This window comes from Macaca nemestrina, chromosome 18 (genome assembly GCF_043159975.1).
Source record: "Macaca nemestrina isolate mMacNem1 chromosome 18, mMacNem.hap1, whole genome shotgun sequence".
NCBI classification, from domain to species: Eukaryota; Metazoa; Chordata; class Mammalia; order Primates; family Cercopithecidae; genus Macaca; species Macaca nemestrina.
In genome coordinates this window covers 69,416,051-69,437,382 of record NC_092142.1, presented here as the reverse complement: position 1 = coordinate 69,437,382, position 21,332 = coordinate 69,416,051, and the positions used below count along the sequence as shown (strand labels likewise).

Here is a 21,332-nt window from a genome sequence, read left to right as displayed (position 1 = left end):
CCACTGCAGCTGGCCTAAGAATTTTTTTTTTTTTTTTTTTGAGATAGAGTCTAGCTCTGTCACCCAGCCTGGAGTGCAGTGGTGCAATCTCGGCTCACTGCAAGCTCCGCCTCCTGGGTTCACACCATTCTCCTGCCTCAGCCTCCTGAGTAGCTGGCACTACAGGTGCCCAGCACCATGCCCAGCTTTTGTGTGTGTGTGTGTGTGTATTTTTCGTAGAGACGGGGTTTCACTGTGTTAGCCAGGATGGTCTCGATCTCCTGACCTCATGATCCACCTGCCTCAGCCTCCCAAAGTGCTGGGATTACAGGAGTGAGCCACCATGCCCAGCCCAGCCTAAGAATTTTTTAAGCTAGACACAGAAAGCACAAACCATCTCGGTTGCACTAAAATGTAAACTTTCGTATGATAAAACTCACCATAAACAAAGTGAAAAGACAAGCCACGGATCAGATGAAAACATTTGCCACGCATATGGTTAACACAGTATTGTGATGCAGAATTTATGAAGAATTCCCACACATTTATAAGAAATACTTGATTTTAAAAAATGGGCAAAGCAAATGAACAGGGAATTAACAAGTCTACATGAGCAGTTAGTTTACGAAAAGATAGTCAAACTCACTAGTAATCACAAATTAAAACAAAAATAAAATGCCATTTAAGGCTTAACGCCATTGTTTTAAAGAAGAATAAGTATGCCTAATTACACCAAGTGTCAGTAAGGAAGGAGGAAATTTGAACTTTTACATACCAGAACTTTGCAGGGAAAGATTGGGGAGCATCTGGCAATTCCTTAAAACTAGTTTATTTATTCAATGGAATATGATATAGCAGATAAACTATTTCTAAAAGTGTAAACATGGATAAATCCCCAAAATAAAATGCTGAACAAATTTTTATTTTTATTTATGCATATTGAAAACATAAAATTTTTATTTTTATTTATGCTATCGAAAACATGAAAAAATTATAAAACATGTATTATTTCTAGATATATACATTGGTAGCAAGAATCAAAACACCCTTGGGAATGAGAGAGACAAAATTAGAATAGTGGGGACCTTTAGGGGAGAGAGAGGGGATTTGGATGTCTGTAATGCCCTTTTTTTTTTTTTTTTTTTTTTCTTTTGAGACAGAGTCTCGCTCTGTCGCCCAGGCTGGAGTGCAGTGGCCGGATCTCAGCTCACTGCAAGCTCTGCCTCCCGGGTTCATGCCATTCTCCTGCCTCAGCCTCCCGAGTAGCTGGGACTACAGGCGCCCGCTACCACGTCCGGCTAGTTTTTTGTATTTTTTAGTAGAGACAGGGTTTCACCGTGTTAGCCAGGATGGTCTCGATCTCCTGACCTCATGATCCGCCCATCTCAGCCTCCCAAAGTGCTGGGATTACAGGCTTGAGCCACTGCGCCCGGCTGTAATGCCTTTTTTTAAGCAAAGCAATAAATATGGCAAAGATCTATAAAAGCTAGCTGGTAGGTAATATTTTCTATTTCATATATTTGAAATATTTCACAATTAAAAACTTTTAAAAAGTATTAAAGATTCAAGGAAGTGTAGACAACACAATTATCTCTACAGTAGGCTGACCAGGAAAATAATTGTGTTCTTCTAGTCTGAGTGCCCAAAGGAAATTAAGTTTGTTGAGTCAAAAACAGGAAATCGTCTCTCACTAAACTATCTCAGGATTTGATGACATTTGGGGGAGTTTTGATGGGGGTCTTTGTTTCTAAGGGATATCTCGGCCCCTTTGAGAACTGCACAGTGATGATCCCAGGTGGAGAGAAGGCAATCATCTTGTTGAGGGCATAAGAGTCAATGTGAGAAGGAACTTTGTGAACTCGGCAACCAGGTGAAGAACATGTGCTTCTTGACCCAAAACTGCTCTGTTTCAGCCACAAACTAGTTATATGTTAGTAAGCATGTCACTTAAGCTCTCTGAGCCTCAATTTTATTACATGGAACATGAAGGGTGTGGGAAGGGTGGTAAAAGGATTCACACAAGATTATTGCAAGAATTAAAGAATACTAATATATATAATGGCACTAACAGCTGAATAATTTTCCTGAAGATATATTCCATGTCACATGTTATTCTTACAATGTGACATTGACACTGCGCCGGGAGATGAGGTCTATGTCTCTACCCTCTGTCACTCTGGTGGTAGTGATACTGTGTGATATCTAAGGCTAAGTTATAAATGGAAATACAGCTTCTGCTTGGCCTTCCATCTCAGATTCTCACCCTTGGGATCCAGCTGCCATCTTGGGAGGAAGCCAAACACCACGGGAAGAGACCATATGTACATATACTGGCCACAACCCCAGCTGAAGTCCCAACCAACAGCCAGCATCAACCACCAGACATGTGAATGAGCAAGCCTTAAAAAGATTCCAGCCCCAACCTTCCATCCATCCCAACTGATGTATGAGTGTCCCCAGGAAGCCCTGCCCAAACTGTAGATTCATGTGCAAATAAATGTTACTGTTATTTTAAGCTCCTAAGCATTAGGATATTTTATTTCGTAGTAATAGATGACTAGAACAGCGCTCCTAAACCATTATTATTATCATCATCATCATGTATGAAAACAAGAAGGATAGACTACCTTAGAATTCTCCAGAATTTAAAAATCCTGTCATGTTCATGGCTTTGATATAGCCTATACCATTTAAATGCTACTCAATATTTCTGCTTAGAACAACTCACTTTTTAAAACAATTATTTTTACTAAAATTAATCTTTAGAAAAAAGTTTTGATATCGATTATACTTGTCTAACATTTTGTTAAATACTATTAACTATTAAAATTTCTGATTTTAGTAGCTGCATTTTAAAATATCAACATTTAAATAAGTCTTGTCATGTATTAAGCTAAATATTTGATGGTTAAAATTTTAAATAATGTTTGGCTATAAGTGAGTCAAAATGATCTTGAATCACCAAGAACTAGATGACAGCAAAGGACAGGATTCATTTACCTCCAAAATTCTATGGATCATATCCTGATTCAATCATTCTGTTATAATCTTCCCTGGGTAAATATGTTTTACCTTTATAAACTGCTTTAATCAAGAAGCATACTTTCCGGGTATAACAATGCAGTCAGTGGCAGCAAGACTGCAAGGGAGGAAAAAGATTTTGGAGGTGGCCTCGAGGCAAGAAATGGGTCATAATCCCCTGTCCTACCAATGTCAGGAGCTAGCCCAGCAACTAGAGGACATGGATTTTTCTCCGCAGGAATCAGGATTTCTCTGCCACAGCACTATTGACATTTTTGGACCGGATAATTCTCCGTGGAAGAGTGGATGGGTGCTGTCCAATGCATTGTAGGATGTTTCGCAGCATCCCTGGCCTCTACCTACTAGATACCAATTGTATACTCTTTCTCTCAGTTATGAAAACCAAAATGTCCATAGTTGGGAAGCAGAACTAGTTCCTCCTTGAGAATCAATGACTTACAATACAGTTGGAGGAGTGTTTCAGAGCCCCCACGCCTGTCCCTGCCCTCAGTAGGTACAAGAGAAATTTTTGATGATGATGTCAATGATGATAGTGACTTTCTCTTTCTTTGCTTCTTCAAGGACAAACTCGGTCTTTTTTTCTAAAATAAAAGCCAAAGATAATGTTAAAACTGTATCTTGTGTTGTCAGCTCCTTTTCCTTTTTTTTTACTTAGGCCTTGGCTAATAAACAGAGCAAGAAAATAGCCATTGGCTGATAGGCAGATCTTCCCACAATTGCATACAAAATCTGCATGTGTATCCTATCCACCATCAATATTCACTTGCAGATTGAAGGAAGCATAGCAAGATGCGTGGGTTCCTTGCAGTCCTTATCTTAATTTGCCATACATTGGCTCTGTTGTTTGATGGAAATTTTGATGGTGAATGGAGTTTCATGGCTACAATTAAGTAATATTTTTCAAAGGAGACTGGAATAACCACTTCCAAAGGTACAGGCACCTCCTTGAAATTGTGTATTCAAGGGGAAAATTAGAAATGACATTTAATAAGAGAAGATCATGCCTCCAAAAAAAAAAAATACCTCAGTTCAGAATTGACAGACCCAGGGTCTGGGCTCTCCAAAGTGCTGAACATTGTCATCACGGGAGGTTGAAACAGTCAGGGTAGCAGAATCTGCTGACCTCAATATCCCACAGCTCAGTAGCGACATGCCACACGTATGAGGATGTCAATGATACTGAGAGCCAGCATTCATTGGGTATTTCGCATGAGCCAGACACAATACCAAACACTTCACTTGCACTGTCTCTTAGCATCCTCACCACCCCATGAGTCGATACTGCCATCATCCCGTTCTCACAGATTAGAAAACTGAGGCTTAAAGCGCTTAATTAACTTGTCCACGGTCACAAGTCTAATAAGTTATAGAGCCAGTTATACACACACACACACACACGTACATATACATACACATACAAATACATCCATACCCATAGATATAATGTTGACCTACATCAGCAAGTAAAACAAATCTCTTCCTAGACCAGGAGTCAGCAAAAATTTTCTATAAAGGGCCATATTAGTAAATATTTTAAGCTTTGTGGGCCATATGGCCTCTGTTGCAATTATTCAACTATCATGTATCTGCCAGGTAGGTCCACGCACATACTGCAAAAGCAGCCACAGACAACACAAAGACCAACGAGGACGACTGTTTCAATTAAACTTTATTTACAAAAATGGGCAATGGGCTAGATTTGGCCCATAGGCGGTAGATTCCCCACCGTTGTCCTAGACCAATAGCCCTCCAAGTGTGGCCACAGATCAGAATCACCTGGGCTATGTATATAAACTGCAGATTCCTGGGCTGTAGTCCAGAACCACTGAATCACAACCCACTTCTATTTTAACAAGTCCCCTGAGTAATTTGTGGACAAACAAACCTTTGAGGACCACTGTTCTAGACCCAGTTTTTCCCCAGTCCCCATTAAAGTTGTCCTTCCAGTTATCAAAGATAGAACACCATTCAACAGACAAGCAAGCCAAGTGATACAAACCAAGAAAGGAAAATTGGCTGCTTGTCGCCGCTCACCATCTTTATCAAGATGTCAAAATACTGACCCGTGGCCATGATTCTCCTAGCTGGAAGATATCCTTTAGTTTTACTGATAGAAAAATCTCATAAATCAGAAAAAAAGCTTTTGTTCCCAGTGGAATCACACTGATCTTTTAATCAACTTGTTGCACACAAACACACACACAAAAGACAGTTTTGCACTGCGCATACCTCGTTTTAAATCTGAAAATTCAGTCGTGCTCAAATGGCTTTCATGTTATTGAGGGGAAATGAACACAGGGCCTTCAGAAATAAGAGGGATGGAACAATACGTGAATTTGTACAGAATTCGCCAGTACACATGCTGCCTGCTTCATGAATACATGAATGCAACTCGTTTTATCTTTTCTTGTTTCAGAACTAAAGGTATTCACATAAATCTGGATCTCCTTTTCTTTGGGGAATTAAGGCTGGCACCATCACTCTGTGCCTTTACCTATATCAGCATGGGAGAGAAAAGGCCAACCCTTCATTGTCTTTTGATAAAGGATTGAAAAAAGTGAACAGGAGTGGAGAGAAATGAATACTAAGGCACACGCTGTAATAGAGCTGACCAGGTCGCCATCCACCTGGGATAACACCCCTTTCCAGCTGGCAGGCACCAGTGATCTGGTTTCAGTCGCCAGCACCCCAAACTTATTAACTCACTCTGATCTTCTCTGTAATGCCAGGAGCCTCCCCCACCCCACCTTGTATCATAAGACTTTAGTTTATAGACCCCTTTGCTTCATCTCACTTTTTATACCTTTCCTCTGATCCTACTCCACCAATGACCCAAATGCCTCCAAGGCACAACCCTGCCAGTGGCGATGGCAGTCCCCCTCTGAATGCTGCGCACAGCTGGGATGTCCAGGCCTGGTTGTAAAGCCTGACTCAGTCCCACCACCAGGGTCCCAGGGGACTGAAACGTGTCTACATATCAAACAGCAGTTGGCTTCTACTGCTTCCTTTTTTTCTCCCACTACTTTGTATCCCATGGCCACCACGGTTATTTTGAAAGCATATTTTAGAGCTGGGTGATGACATTTAAATAAAGTAATCTCAATGAGGAGTTAGGGATTAATAAAAATGTAGCAGAGGGCCCACAAGGTAGCACAATTGTAACAATTGGGGTTAAACTAGCACTGAGCTCATGATGCATTTTTATGTAAGTGAATCATGTCTTGTGTCTACACTGGCAAGTAAAGTGGGCCCTTCAGAGTTGAATTGAACCTGATCTTGGCTGTGCGTAATCATGAGTCAGTTAATTAACCTCTGTAATACCAGACCATTTGAGCTCCAAGGTTCCTTTCAACTCTAAAATTCTAGGCTCAGGTCAAGTCTATTTGAGTAGGCACACATCTCTTACAACTGGCTTTTCTGGTGAACTTCCAAAACATTTTTTTAAGCAAAGAAATGCTAAAATGGACATGGACCAAGAAATTTGGTGGAATACTTTAGCAGGAGCAGCTACATTATCCTCAGATCTTTTACAAAACTGGATCGTTAAAGTTGTCCCAAACTGCAGCCTCTGTTACATGCTTAATTTTAATTGATAATGATTTTTTTTAAAATAGACACTGTAATTTTTACCAAATGTTTCAGGACAAAATGAAATCTTTTTCCTAAAATGAAAAGGTGTAGTGATCAAATAAGTGAAGGTCTTTAAAGAGTTGTTAGAGGCAATGCTGACGACCCAAGCTATCTGATTTTCCTAAAATTAGGGCTTCCTGTTAGTCCTTGGGACACAGTGGCAAAGCCACCAGAGGTTCTGTGAATATAAATAAATGCAGAATCATTATTCATTGTCACAGAGGGCCTTACTATATTCACTGTATCACAACCGCATAATAAAATGGGGTGTTATTTTAAAAAAAAAAGGCAATCAATAGAGAAAAATCAACAGTAAGTCAACAAGTATTCACAGAATACCTACCAACAGCATTGTGTTAGATGTGGGATGAGTATAAAACTTTGACTTTGACTTTGTCTTCAAGGAGCTTATGATTTAGTTAGAACAGCGTAACAAATCTCCACCGAACAACACAACAGTATATACAATCGAACACTAGTGAAATTTTGTAGACACTGTTTCCAACTAATTCTACAAATAAGGAAATCATAAGCAAATCTGCCTGCTTTGCAGATTTAGCTAAAACCTTTTATTTTAGCACCATAGAGCCTCTCTTCCATTGCACAGCTTCAAGTATCTGCATTTAAAAAGAGGATTCTGGCCGGGCACAGTGGCTCATGCCTGTAATCCCAGCACTTTGGGAGGCCAAGGTGGGTGGATCACGAGGTCAGGAGATCGAGACCATCCTGGCTAACATGGTGAAACCCCGTCTCTACTAAAAACACAAAAAATCAGCCAGGCATGGTGGCGGGCACCTGTAGTCCCAGCTACTTGGGAGGCTGAGGCAGGAGAATGGTTTGAATCCGGGAGGCGGAGGTTGCAGTGAGCTGAGATCGTGCCACTGCACTCCAGCCTCGGCAACAGAGCAAGACTCCATCTCAAAAAAAAAGAGGAGGATTCTATGGCTAAACCTATGGCCATCTGCAAAAATAAGCGTGAATACTGCCAGATTCAAATATTCAGTACTAAAAAGCAACTCAGCTGACCCAAAGCCCATTGTTAAAATACCAAATTTAGCCCATATATGAATGGTAACACAACATTAAGGAGACAAAAAAAAAAAATGATAAGCCTGTCACTAGTCTTCTGAACTTACACGTTTTAACATTCTTAGAATTCAAACTTACTGGAGCATTTAAACATAGCTATATTATTTGATCCTTTATTATTTCATAATACCCTGTGATTCCTATTCATAACTTTTCTGTTTCCATAAGCCTTCGATTTGCAAGAAAATTTAACACATAGCAACAAAAATATCTTAATAACTATTTAGTGCTTTTGTGAACATTCTCTTACAGAAACCTCAAAACAAACCTGTGATGTATCATTATCCACCTTTTGCAGGTTGCTGAAAGAATCCACAGAAATAGGCTGGGCGCGGTGGCTCACACCTGTAATCCCAGCACTTTGGGAGGCCAAGGCGGGTGAATCACGAGGTCAGGAGATCGAGATCATCCTGGCTAACACAGTGAAACCCCATCTCTACGAAAAATACAAAAAATTAGCCGGGCGTGGTGGTGGGTGCCTGTAGTCCCAGCTACTCGGGAGGCTGAGGCAGGAGAACTGCGTGAACCCGGGAGGCGGAGCTTGCAGTGAGCCGAGATCACGCCCCTGCACTCCAGCCTGGGTGACAGAGCAAAACTCCTTCTCAAAAGAAAAAAAAAAAAAGATAATCCACAGAAATAAAAGCTAATGTTTATGGAGCAAGTGCTGTTTTAAACCTGCACTGTCCAGGACAGTAATCACAGTCCCACATGGATATTTAAATTTCTTTTTTAATTTTTTTTTTTTTTTTTTTTTTTGAGACGAGGTCTTAGTCTATCAGCCAGGCTGGAGCACAGTGATACAATCACAGCTCGCTGTAGCCTCAACCACCTGGATGGACTCAAGCTATCCTCCCACCTCAACTTTCTGAGTAGCTGGGACCACAGACATGTGCCACCATGCCTGGCTCATTTATTATTATTATTATGTGTAGAGACAAAGGTCTCATTATGTTGCCCAAGCTGGTCTCAGACTCCTGGCCTCAAGCAATCTTCCCACGTTGGCCTCCCAAAGTGCTGGGATGACAGGCATGAGTCACCACACCTGCCCTAAATTTCATTGTCTATTAATTAAAAGTAAACAAAACCAAAACTTTAGTTTCTCAATCACATCAGCCACATCTTAAGTGCTCAATAGTCACATGTGGCTTGTAGCAACCATATGAGCAACGCAGATATAAAACATTTCTATCACAGCAGAAAGTTCTACTGGACAGCGGTGTTCTAGTCATTCTACAAAGTGCTCTATAGGCATTCTCTCATTCGACTATCCCAACAACTGCCTCAAGAAGAAGGTACTATTATTAGTACTATCATGATTATTATTCACTTTACAGATGAATTAAGTGGAGTGATTTGGCCAAAGTGAGAGTGGGGCAGAGATTCTGAGTCTACCCCAGTGCTGCTCAAGAATTCCCTGCCATGACAGAAATATTCCATATTTGCAATATCTAAGATGGGTGCCACCAGCACCATGTGGCTATTGACCATCTGAAATGTAGGAGGTGTGACTAAGGGACTGGAAGTTTGATACTTTTAATTAATTTAAATACCAGTAGCCACACAGGGTTAGTGGCAACCACCTTGGGAAGCTCAGATCTAGCCCCTTTTCTGACCCTTCACCCCCACTGTATCTAATGCACTGGCCATCTCATCATTCCTACTAAGTACATCAGAGGAAAGACGATACAAAAGAAAAAAGAATGAGCCTGTTCAAACCATAGCTTGGTGAGAAATTCCCTGGAGCTGAGCCTTCTCTTTGATTTCAGGCCCTAAGGCAATCTATGCTGGGAGAGGTAGGATTAAATCTAGAATGGGGCCTGACACAGTGGCTCATGCCTATAATCCCAGCACTCTGGGAGACCAAGGTGAGAGGATCACTTGAGTCCAGGAGTTTGAGGCCAACCTGGACCTGGGCAACATAGCAAGACCACATCTCTTAAAAATATAAATAAATAAATTAAAAAGACTAGGCATGATGGAGTGTGCCTGTAGTCATAGCTACATGGACAGCTGAGGCAAGAGGATCACTTGATCCCAGGAGTTTGAGGTTGTAATGAGCTATGATTGCACCACTGTACTCCAGCCTGGACAACAGAGTAATATCTTGTCTCAAAAAAGCACAATCTAGCATGGAATCTCTTTTCAATATTTCCTCGATATTCTGGAATTACCTTTTTACACGAGAGCTGATAAAAGTGCACATAGCCTATGTTTTCCATGAAATGCAATTGTTACAGAGCAACCCGATGAATGACAACATGGGTCAGACCACAATTCTCCAGCGTGCTCAGAGGACCAGGCCAGGGGAGCTGCAAGCCAGACACACAACTCCACAGTGGTTCCGGCAAGGAAGGCGAGATGGGCTGGCCTCAGTTCTGCAGACGCTTTCCCCAGCAACCTGAAACCTTTGCTTTCTTATGTTTTAAGGTATCTAGAGCCACCTATTTGGCTTCCCTTGGGTCATTTGTTCTGTTATCCACTTTTTATCTGCTTGGCATTTCACACAGATCTTCTAGAAAACGTTGCCATGGAATATTTAACAAGAGGAGGAAGCAAGCTCAAAACTTTCTACTTACGCACGGATTACTGCACGTTTACGGAGGCCCGACAGTGTTTCTTCCTCCAAGTTTTATTATGGGATTGTGATTTTAACTATCCCTCCCAACAGATCTTCTATCTCTATTCAGCAAATGCCATTCTGGAAATTCACATCAAATTCTAATGATAGCTTATGCGCTTCGAAGCTGAAGAAACAGAGCTGTAGCTGGTAGAACTGAGAGGGACAGGCAGCTCTGCCATGTCAGAGGGAATCTGCTCCTGTCAAGCTTCCTCTTGGGTTCCCCCCTCAGCAGAATTAGCCACCAACATGAATATTAGAAGTGAAAATGCCAGCCATCATTTTTAATTTCAAGCATGATAAGGTTGAAATAATCCAAGAGCTCATTCCAGACATTTGGGACGTTACCATTTGGCTATGATGGACCCAACCTTTGGAAGAACAGGTCGGTTTTGCCTCAGAGCCTTGGCATAAACTCCATCCTTATTTAGCCAATTCTAAAGAATAAGCATAGCAACATCTTACAAACCTACCTCACTTCTTAATCAAGAATGCCCTCTGAAAGCCAAGATTAGAACAGTTAAATGCAGTGACCTAGCTTGCACAGCATATGTCTAAGTTGAACAGATCGGGGGAAAAAATATAAAGGCTTCTTCTCCAATCCTACCAGCCTATTACTTTTCAATAGATGCATACACACACAAAGGGTTTTCTGAATGTAGGAAAACAAGTTTATAATTACATAATTATGCAGACACACCACAATTTTTCTTTTATGTTACCTTTATCTTTAAAAGGCAACAGACAGGGCTGTACTAAAAAGCAATAAAGCATGGGTAATTTAATACCAAATTACATCCATATTGAAAAGTTTACATGCAGTTGAGAGCAGACAGAGGTCAGGTTTTCAACAGGACTGTCTTTAATTGTGGCCATCAGTTTTAGCAATCCCGATCTCCGGATCAAAGACAGATATAATGGGCTTCCTCAACGCTGAATAGTGAAAGCAGACAGCAGGAATGGCGCTATCTGGCACCCAAAGGTCATAAAAAAAAATTACCAGAAAGGGAATGTGTCTCATTGTAAAATTATATACCCAAGGTAAAATACATTTTTTAAATCATTCTCCCTTGCCCAGTTTCCAATGAGCTACTTGAAGTGAAGATTTTTTTCTGGCGGGGGAAGGGTCACTCCATCACAGGTGCAAGGTTTTCCCTCCTTTTCCTCTAATAAATGTACAACCTTTGCATAAATCTTTAATTTTTTTTTCAGTTGCTTTCAATCATGATTTTCTCCAACCTGTACAGCAATCCCTCTTTCTTTGAGGAAGGGTAGGTGAGCTGAGACGGGGTTTTTTCTTCCCCTTTTCCTTCCCTCCACCAAATCAAATGAGAAGTAAATTATCAGCAAATCAGATAGAAACAAGTTTCCTGGATCTGCAGATTTATTCTCTAAATGAAGCAATTTCATCTCTGCTGGCTCTGGGGTGGGAGGTGCTAGCATGGGAGGGGGGATTTTAAGTAGCCGGGGGGACTAGAACAGGGATGCCGGCTGGCGAAGCATCCCCATGCTTACGTGCACAGACCACTCAAATCTGCACCAAGAGACTACTTGAGAGAATCCATCTTTTTTCACTTAACAAGATACAAAATATAAAACACATTTGCCTCTTATTAAACTTCTGCTGTAAGTGGTTCCAGGTCCACCATTTTTAAAGAGAGGAGAGGGGAGCTGAGACCCCCTTGGGAATTTCAGCAGAGTGACTGGAGATGAGGCACAGGCTGTGAGCCTTTATTACTTTAATTTTATTTTTTTTTCTAAAAGCACAGAAGGAATAACATTTTAAATCATTAGTGTTTGCTTTAAGTAGTTATTTCTTCCAACTGTAAGAATCTCTGCTCCCAGCCTCCCTCCCCACTAGCACCCCTCCCAGATCCTGCACAAAACTGCCCAGATGAAATTTCCCTCCACCGTGCAAATCTGGAAGGTGCTTTTAAAGAATTTCAGGTTCTGAATCAAGGCAGCCATGGAAGAAACTGTAATCACAGTTTTTCCTTAAAGCACTTGGAGAATAAGGCTCTTGTATTTGTGGCACCTGAGACTGAAAGCTATGTCATCTCAAAATTACTTCAGTGGCAGCAGTTACTGTTATGATAGAACACGATCTTCTCTGTTAAAAAACAGAGTTCTCAGTAGTTCCCATTCAACTCAAAATGCTCTGTGTGAGTGACATGCAGAGCGCTTTTAAGTGGTAAAGTGCAAAACCTAAAATTTTTTTTAGAAATGAAATGAAATCAGGCACCTTATTTAATTTAAGACGATTTACAGTTTCTATCAAGGGAGCAGCAAAAGGTGAAGAAATTTGCAAAACCAGGAAAAGAATCTCAATTCTATGCTTCTCAAGTTCAAAATGGCAGGAGGCCATACGCAGGCACCGACTTTTTTTTTTTTTTTTTTTTTTAATGTTCAGTGTTCCCTTTTATGATCTGGTGGTTGGTTTGCTGCTCATGACCCAAAGATATAAAATAAATCGCTGATTACTTCTGCATTTCAACTTTGCTCCGCCAAGAGAAAGATCCTCCTTGAGGCAAGGTTATTTTCATCATCGAAAAAGACCACGTACCAATAGTGCCATGTGACCAGGAAGGCCTTTAGTGATGCCGCACAGCGAAGGCACCCCTTTCAACCATGTTTCCTCTGATATATAAAGGACCCACAAACCAAGCCAGAATTCTACAACAGGTCATCGGGATGGATGAGCTGTGTTCTTTTGGCCAGCAATAATCAGATGCAATTACCAAAAGTGGGGTGTAGTGGTATTTCACACTCATCAAGATTTAACAAATGCAGTCTGGCCTTGCTATACTACCCAAACCACCAGGCTAATGGCACGGATACGCCTCCTGCACCACTCAACTTCAACACCATGACAGAGGGAGGTAATGGATGGCTCTCCGCTGGCCTGCACATTCTCATCAGCATTGGAGCTTACTTGTTGGGCACCAACAGGGCATCCAGCACCATCCAATATGCCCCTGCAGTCATCAGGCCTGAAGCGAGGCATACCTTCCATCTACCGCACAGAGAATGAAGGCCGTTCCTGTTGCAAGCAGAGCAGGAGCTAATAAAAAGCGCCAAGCTTGGGTACAGATACCAGACATCATGCTTGCACAATTTGTGGAAATAAAGAATTGTAATTATTGAGAGAGTGCACAAGGGAAAAGGGAAATAGTTTCTTACAATAGAAAGAAGAGTAACTTTGTATGACAATTTAACAGAATTCAAGGGAAATGGAATTCAAGAACAAAGAGCCAAGAAAGCTGCTCGGGACAAAGCGGCCAGTGCCATAAATGTGGAGGGCAGGGATCAACAGCCCGCCTTTGCTCCAGGGAACCCCCAGTTCCTAAATGGATAGGATGGGAGGGATGGCCAGACTCTGTCCCCTGGAAATAAAGACTTGCTTTTTTTTTGTTTTTGTTTTAAGCATTCATTTCATGTTTAAATGACTTGGGAAATTTAAGAGAAATCCAGTCTTGAGAAGCTTAATAATGCAGAATATAGGCTTATAATTTCATGTGATTACTGAGTCCACGCCTCCCCGGTACCTGCATTTCTTCATGTTCTGAACAGGAGATCATGAAGAACCAGTGTGTAGTGGTATCAAGGAACAAGATCTAATGACTAGGACAAGGACATGGTTTAAACATAAAATACAATCAAGGCAATGAATTAAAGGCAAACGGGTCTGGCAAGCTGGAGGCAGGCTGAGGACTCATTTCAGAGAACCCAGCACTGAGGAAGTGGTTCCTATCTTGGTAGAAGACCCTGCCACATTCATCATGGTCTTCGGTAAGAATGTCCGTGCTGGGATCTGCACTGTCTGAATAACAACAATAGTAGTAACTTAAAACAGTTGTCGCTTAGCATGCACATCAAATGCTTCATATTATCTCATTTAATTCTCAAGTAATTCTGTCAGACCAGTACAATCTTTATGCTCCTCTCACAAAAAATATAGCAAAAGCTATGATACCATCTGGAGATTTCAAAGACCTCTGTTAAACCTGAACTGACACAAATGAGGTCAACCCATCTGGGGTATTTAGAGCAACGAAAAAGCCAACCTAAATTTATTCCAAAACCTGGCAGATGTTTGTGACACCACTGACTTCCTTACTCCCCACGTCCAATCCATCACCAACTCCCATTAGTTCTACCTCTAAAGCAAGGTTTCTCAACTTCTTTAAAAGACTGAAAATTACTAAGTTAAGCCTCCAGTTTAAGAAAGTAGAAAAAGAAAAATCCAAAGAGAGTAGAGGGAAAGAAACAATACAGATAAATGCAGAAATTTGGTAATATTTTTAAAATTTTTACATCAATAAAACCAAAAGGTGTTTCACTGGATATTCTGTAGGTTAGCCAGGTGATGTAGCTACCTTAGCCCAGCTTGGCTGAGCTTTGGGGTAAACTGATGAATCAGCTGAGCCCTAATGGTCTCACTCATATGTCTGGTGGTTGCAGCTTGGGACCCCAGCTGAGATTGCTGGTCTCTGCTCCATGTGGTCTCTCATCCTCCAGCCTGGGCTTCTTTGCATGGTGGCCTCAGAGTTCCAAATGGCATCCAGAGAGGGAAAAGCTTAAACGTCTAAGCATTTTTCAAGCCTCTGCCTCCGTCACATTTGCTGTCACACCATTGAACAAAGCAAGTCACACAGATAAATCCACAGCCAGTATGGGTATGATAATGGGAGGCAGGAATATTACTGCAACCATTTGCCACACCCACACCAGGTAGCCGTACCACTGGTTCTGCCTCCTCGCATAGCTATTCAGGGGTGAGTTAAGATCTCTGAGAGTCAGTTATGATCTCTGCCACCAGACCATAACTGCTGCTTGAGTCCAGCCACTTTAGAATTAATCATGGTAAGTATTCTACAATGGAGAGTATAGAAAAGCAAAACAAAACTAGAACTATAATTTTTAACTTGCTGTAGCATTTTCAAGGAAGCGATGTTGAGTTCATTGAAAAAGAGAAATTGGACCCAAAAGTGAAAAATTCAAAGACTCATGGCTGCAAGCCATAAATAAATCTGATACCTCTTTTTGAGGAAGGCTGTCCTGGCTCCAACTCTGAAAACAAGGATGAGAGATACAATTATTTGTCCTGGATGCTTTAGGTGTTAGTCCACTTCAGTGTCAAAGGGTTAAGCAAGTACTTTCTCCTTGACCTTCAATCTGATAGCAAAAGGAAGCCTAACCTTTTCAGGCAGAAATAGGTATGATTGACAAGTCAACCATGTCAATTGCAATATCAAAAGGATGCTTTTGTTTGCCCTACATATTAACTGGACTTTTTTCTACTTCAGTTCCAATTGTATATTAACATGCTGTTGAAAACTAACTATGTGTAGCTAACATAAAAACTTTTGTATCTATTCAAAGAGGAGGCTACTAAGGATCACAATTTCCTTTTACAAATACCAATGTTTAAGGTCAAGTGCAAGTAGAGAGCTCAGAACTACTGGTATTCATTGATGATGTTCAATGAAGTCAATTTGGAAGGTGAATTTGAGGAATTTTACTAGGAGTTTTCATTCAACCTGAGTAATTCACCCATCTTTACTCATTACATTGATTATCAACTATCTTGAGTCTAGTTTTTTTTTCCCGCTAGTGCTGTCAAATACTCTATTAATGGACTTTACACAGAACAACTGTGACATCAAGTGGCCAGCATACATCTCCGTCTACTGGCAGTTCCATCAAAATGGAATCCAGGTTCAATTTTCTGTAAGCAGAAAACTAGACAGATCCTTGAGTCACCATCAATGGTTTTCTCAACCAAGAAAGAGGGTAACATGATGTTAAAATTTTCTCCAAAAATTATTTCGATGGTCAAAAAAAAAAAAAAGTCTGCTGTGCTCAAAAAAGCAGCTAATTTGGAACACACATTTTTCTGGCAGATTTTATATCAGCAAGCTTTGAATCTGAATATAAAAAGCCAGGATTTGCTTTCTAGACAGAATGCAATTCTAAATGTAAAAGAAATGTCATGCAAATTTCTTTTTGGAGGAACAAATGCAAACATTTTGAGAAGACCTCTCAATATGCACATGGCTTTGGGGAAACCATGTGTAAAATACTATTTTGCCTGAGGCAAACTATCTCCCACATTTGTTGAAGAAGAAAATAATAGCCAATATTCTGTATGACTGGTGATGGTATGAATGGTTTTTATCTGCATGGTTCTACAATACGTTGTCAGCTGCTTTTCTGGGAGTTCTGAGAAATCACAGGATCCACAAACCGTGCACTAGAGCATGTCTATTTTTAATATGTACCCTCAAGCACCTAGTATAGAACTGAACATCCTAGGGACACTCAAATACTTATTCCCTAACTACCACGTTTACCAATACTTCCTCCCCACAACCTCCTGCTGCTGCTTTCCATATGCTGAGATGAAGAGATCTTTCCTTTGTCTCCCTCTTCCCCGATGTACAAACACTCAATAATTTGCTACCTCTCCCCACATGTTGAAGTACTGGATTCATTGGTATTGCTTTCTGTTCCACTACCTCATTTTCTTGATTCCTTTTTTTTTCACTCTTTGGTATATGCACAGGTAACAAAGGTATCAGACATTGGACACAGGCTGTCTAGCTGTCCCGTTCAACAGAACCTCTGCAGTGACCGAAACGCTTCACAGCTCCACTATCCAGCACGGCTGCCACCAGCTACAGGTGGCTATTGAGCATGTGAAATGTGACAAGGGTGACTGTTAGAGAAGATAGTTAGGCAGACTAAGCAGCGCAGGAGAGAGCCTCCCCCACCCCAGGAATGTCAGGTGACCATCAGGAGATGATCAGGCAGTTGTTAAGCTGTCTCTCTAAAGTAATAGTTGGTCACAGCCAGCAACAGGGAAAGGCAGTCGATAGATAGGCAGGCAGGCAGGCAGGCAGGCAGGCAGGCAGACAGACAGGCAGGCAGGCAGGCAGGCAGACAGACAGACAGAGAGAGAGAGAGAGAGAGAGAGAGAGAGAGAGAGAGAGAGAGAGACAGACAGACAGACAGACAGACAGACAGACAGACAGACAGACAGACAGACAGATAGATAGATAGATAGATAGATAGATAGATAGATAGATAGATAGAGAAAGAAAGAAAACAAACATACACGGAAGCTGGTGATCAGCAACCTCCAGATAAGATCTCAGGAGGTGGGTGAGTGGGCTCAAGCATGCACACGAAGAGGCAAAATGGCAGCGTTTAACTGGTACATGATCTTCCTCTAGGAACACTCAACCGATAAGGGAAAAATGCCGCAAATGAACACGTGCACAACCTGAGTAAACACACTGTGCTCGCTCTCCTCCCACTTGCCAGCAGGCCCCTGTGTGTGCGAACAGTCCACCCAAAGGAAAGAATCGGAGGGGAAGAGATACAAACCGGGGGATCATGCCAATGTATTAAAATCCTAGGTCGGCCGGGCCCCCTGGTGGCTCACGCCTGGAATCCCAACACTGTGGGAGGCTGAGGTGGGCGGATCACCTGATGTGGGGAATTGAGACCAGCCTGAGCAACAGGGAGAAACCCTGTCTCTGCTAAAAATACAAAATTCGGGAGCATGGTGGCACATCCCTGTAGTCCCAGCTACTCAGGAGGCTGAGGCAGGAGAATCGCTTGTACCCGGGAGGCAGAGGTTGTGGTGAGCCGAGAGCGCACCACTGCAGGCCAGCCTGGGCAACAAAAGCGAAAATCCGTCTCAAACCAACAAACAAAAAAACAAACAAAAAACATGTCAAGGACTAAACAGCACACTTGGATCTCTCAAGTTGCCCACCTGGCCCTCCTCCAAGTGTATGTTACTTCCTTTTGTTCCTGCTCTAAAACTTATTAATGAACTCTCACTCCTGCTCAAACCTGCCTTGATCTGTCACTCTGTCTTACACCCCTCGGACAAATTCTTTCCTTCAAGGAGGCAAGATTCAAGTTGCTACATGTGGATTCGCCACTACCAATATGACCAAGGAAATAATTTTTGAACTTCATTTCAACATAATCAGCAAAGTTAAACAGCCATACGTGGCTAATGGGACACCATATTGAACAGCACAAATTTATAGTTTCAGATTAAGAATTTCCAGAAGTTAACACTGATGGTAGCAAGAGTATTAAATTGGAGACTCTGCTCTGCTTTTCTCTGTATGCCCCTGGGCTGGCCACTTAGCACCTGTGATACCAGTCTCCTCAGCCATAAAATGGCAATAATAAAATATGCTTACATGGTTATTGTGACAGTTCAAGAAATAAATTTTGTAACGTGGCCAGCATATAGCAACTGAGCAATAAAAATAGTGTCCTTTCCTTTTCTGTAAATCTACAAAATGAGATTCAGAAAAAGATGTTTTTCAGGGTAATCGTAATAATCATACGAAATCATGAGTACATTTATAAGCCACAAAGCATTAAATATGATGTATTGTTAATTTCCTTAGCTGGAAAAAAAGTTTCATGTACATTTTTTATTTTTTTCAATGACCATTATTGTCTTAAGTTTTTCTATTCTTTCTAGAATTTTGGCATCATTTTTAAACCCAAACGTTGTATTTCCTTCTGAAAATTTTAGGGTGTCACCTTTGCCAGAGACGCCATGAACCCTGGTGTCTCCAGCCCTCCCCTGCATTCACTTGCACCTCCTCACATTCTGCTACTCTGATCTTCCTGTGAGTTTAAGCATCTACAAGTACGAGAACTTTCTCAGTCATGTAAAGAGATACCATCCCATAACAACTCATTCAATGCCAAAGATGATGGTAGCAACATTTCCTGGAACTCATGTATTAGTGCACAAAAAATTAGTGTAACATCTCCCCATTTATCCCTAGTGTTCCATTATTGGAATGCTAAGCATGTAGGAGTTATTTATATCCCACTGCTCAAGGTCATTTCCTCAGGCATAAATGGGTTAATCCTCATCTTTTCCATCTGCTGGTTCAAATGTTTCCTCTGTTCTTTTCTAAACTTTAGTTTTCTTGTGTGAAAAAATGGAGCTTCTGAGGTGTACCTCTTAGAAGACAACTGTAATAAGGGTATTTTTAAAGTAACTTGGGAAATGTGGAAAGACTTTTTTGCAAATGGGTCTGCCAACATATAAAGAAAAGCTTCATTCTGAATGTGGAAAATGCCCTGCCTAAGGCAGGGAATAAATATTCTAATTGTCTCATTCAGCTTATAGACAGGTAACCATTGATGAAATAGATAGCCCACCAAGGCAAAGAGAACTACAAAACACAAAATATGAAATAAATATGGCAAAATGATAAGCTCTGAGGAATCTGATTTTAAAACATAAGAGTTTATGATCCCTTAAACATTTTGGCATATTAGAAGTATTTCAGAATTAAAAAGCAGACAAATTTATAATGCATAGCTTCTCCCTGTTCTCTCAGAGAATTTGCTCTACATAATAAAGTAAAAAGAATCTTCATTCTTCATTTATTACCTGGCAGTTTGAAAGGGAAGGGTGATCAAAAGTGGGCTGGATATTTCACACTTATTAGGATGGCATCAAAAGAATGGAAAACAACAAATGTTGGTGACGATACAACAAGACTGGAACCTTTGTGCATTGCAGGTGGGAAGGTAAAACGGCACAGCCATTGTGGAAAACAGTAGTTCCCTACAAAGTTAAACATGGAAATGCCATAGGATCTAGTAATTCTGCTTCTAGATATATATCCAAAATAATTGAAAATAGGAACTCAAACAGATGATTGTATGCTAATGTTCATAGCAACATTATTCACAACAGCCAAAAGGTAGAAACAACCCCAATGTCCATCAACAACGGACAAAATGTGGCACATACGTTCAATTGTAACAAATCCTTTCCAGCATTTGTTATTTGTTCGTCTTTCAGATTATAGCCATTCTGCCTGGGGTGACATGATTATCTCATTGAGGTTTTGATTTGCATTTCCCTGATGACAAGTAGAGTTGAGCATTTTGGGTGTTTGCATGTCTTCTTTTGAGAAATATCTATTTAGAGTCTTTGCCTATTTTAAATCATGTACATGTACTACAACATGGACAAACCTTGAAAACATTATGTTACATGAAATAAGCCAGGCACAAAAGGATATTATACAATTCTAGAATCAGATACCTAGAATAGGCAAATTCATAGAGATAGAAAATATAATAGTGGTTACCAGGGGCAGAAGATGAGGAGAATGAGCAGTTACTGTTTAATGGTTATGAAATTTTTGCTTGGAATGGTAGAAAAGCTGGATACTCATGGTTGCCTAACACGATGAATGTCCTTATTGTCACAAAATTGTACCCTTAAAAACAGTTAACATGGCCAGGTGCGGTGGCTCATGCCTGTAATCCCAGCACTTTGAGAGGCCGAGGTGGGTGGATCACCTGAGGTTGGGAGTTCGAGACCAGCCTGACAAACATGGAGAAACCCCGTCTCTACCAAAAATACAAAATTAGTCTGGCATGGTAGCGCATGCCTGTAATCCCAGCTACTTGGGAGTCGGAGGCAGGAGAATCACTCAAACTCAGGAGGCAGAGGCTGTGGTGAGCCAAGATCACGTCATTGCACTCTAGCCTGGGCAACAAGAGCCAAACTCCATCTCAAAAAAAAAAAAATTGTACATTTTATGTTATCTATATTTTACCACGATTTTTAAAGATCAGCACTCAGGAACGAAAAAAAAAGAACTAACAGAGAGGCCTCTCTCCCTCTTTGGGAAGCCTGGAATGGAGAAAAGAAAAAAATACAAATGAAGGAATTGATAAAGAGAGAGACAGTGAGCAGCAGCAAGCCAGTAACACAGCTGGGCTTATGGTGAAAAACAGCTGGTGACAAATCCTCAGGCAACCTGGGAACATTTACAAAGAGTGAATGTTAGTCTAGAATTCCAACTATTCCTCACTGTGCAATATAATCACTCTCCCTGACCCTCAAACCTTGACTGACTCTGCCGCACACAGCAGCCATGTTTTTCTGGTGATGTAGAATGAA

General features: G+C 41.1%; 1 long non-coding RNA gene across 1 annotated transcript in view; it reads right to left on the bottom strand.

Moving 5' to 3' along the window:
* Window positions 1-3,469: 3,469 nt before the first annotated feature.
* LOC105491344 (uncharacterized) overlaps window positions 3,470-21,332 on the bottom strand; it is a 240,515-nt gene continuing 222,652 nt past the window's right edge. The window contains exon 3 of the long non-coding RNA XR_011616185.1: window positions 3,470-3,602. This is a non-coding gene — a long non-coding RNA (uncharacterized lncRNA). The remainder of the gene's footprint in view (window positions 3,603-21,332) is intronic.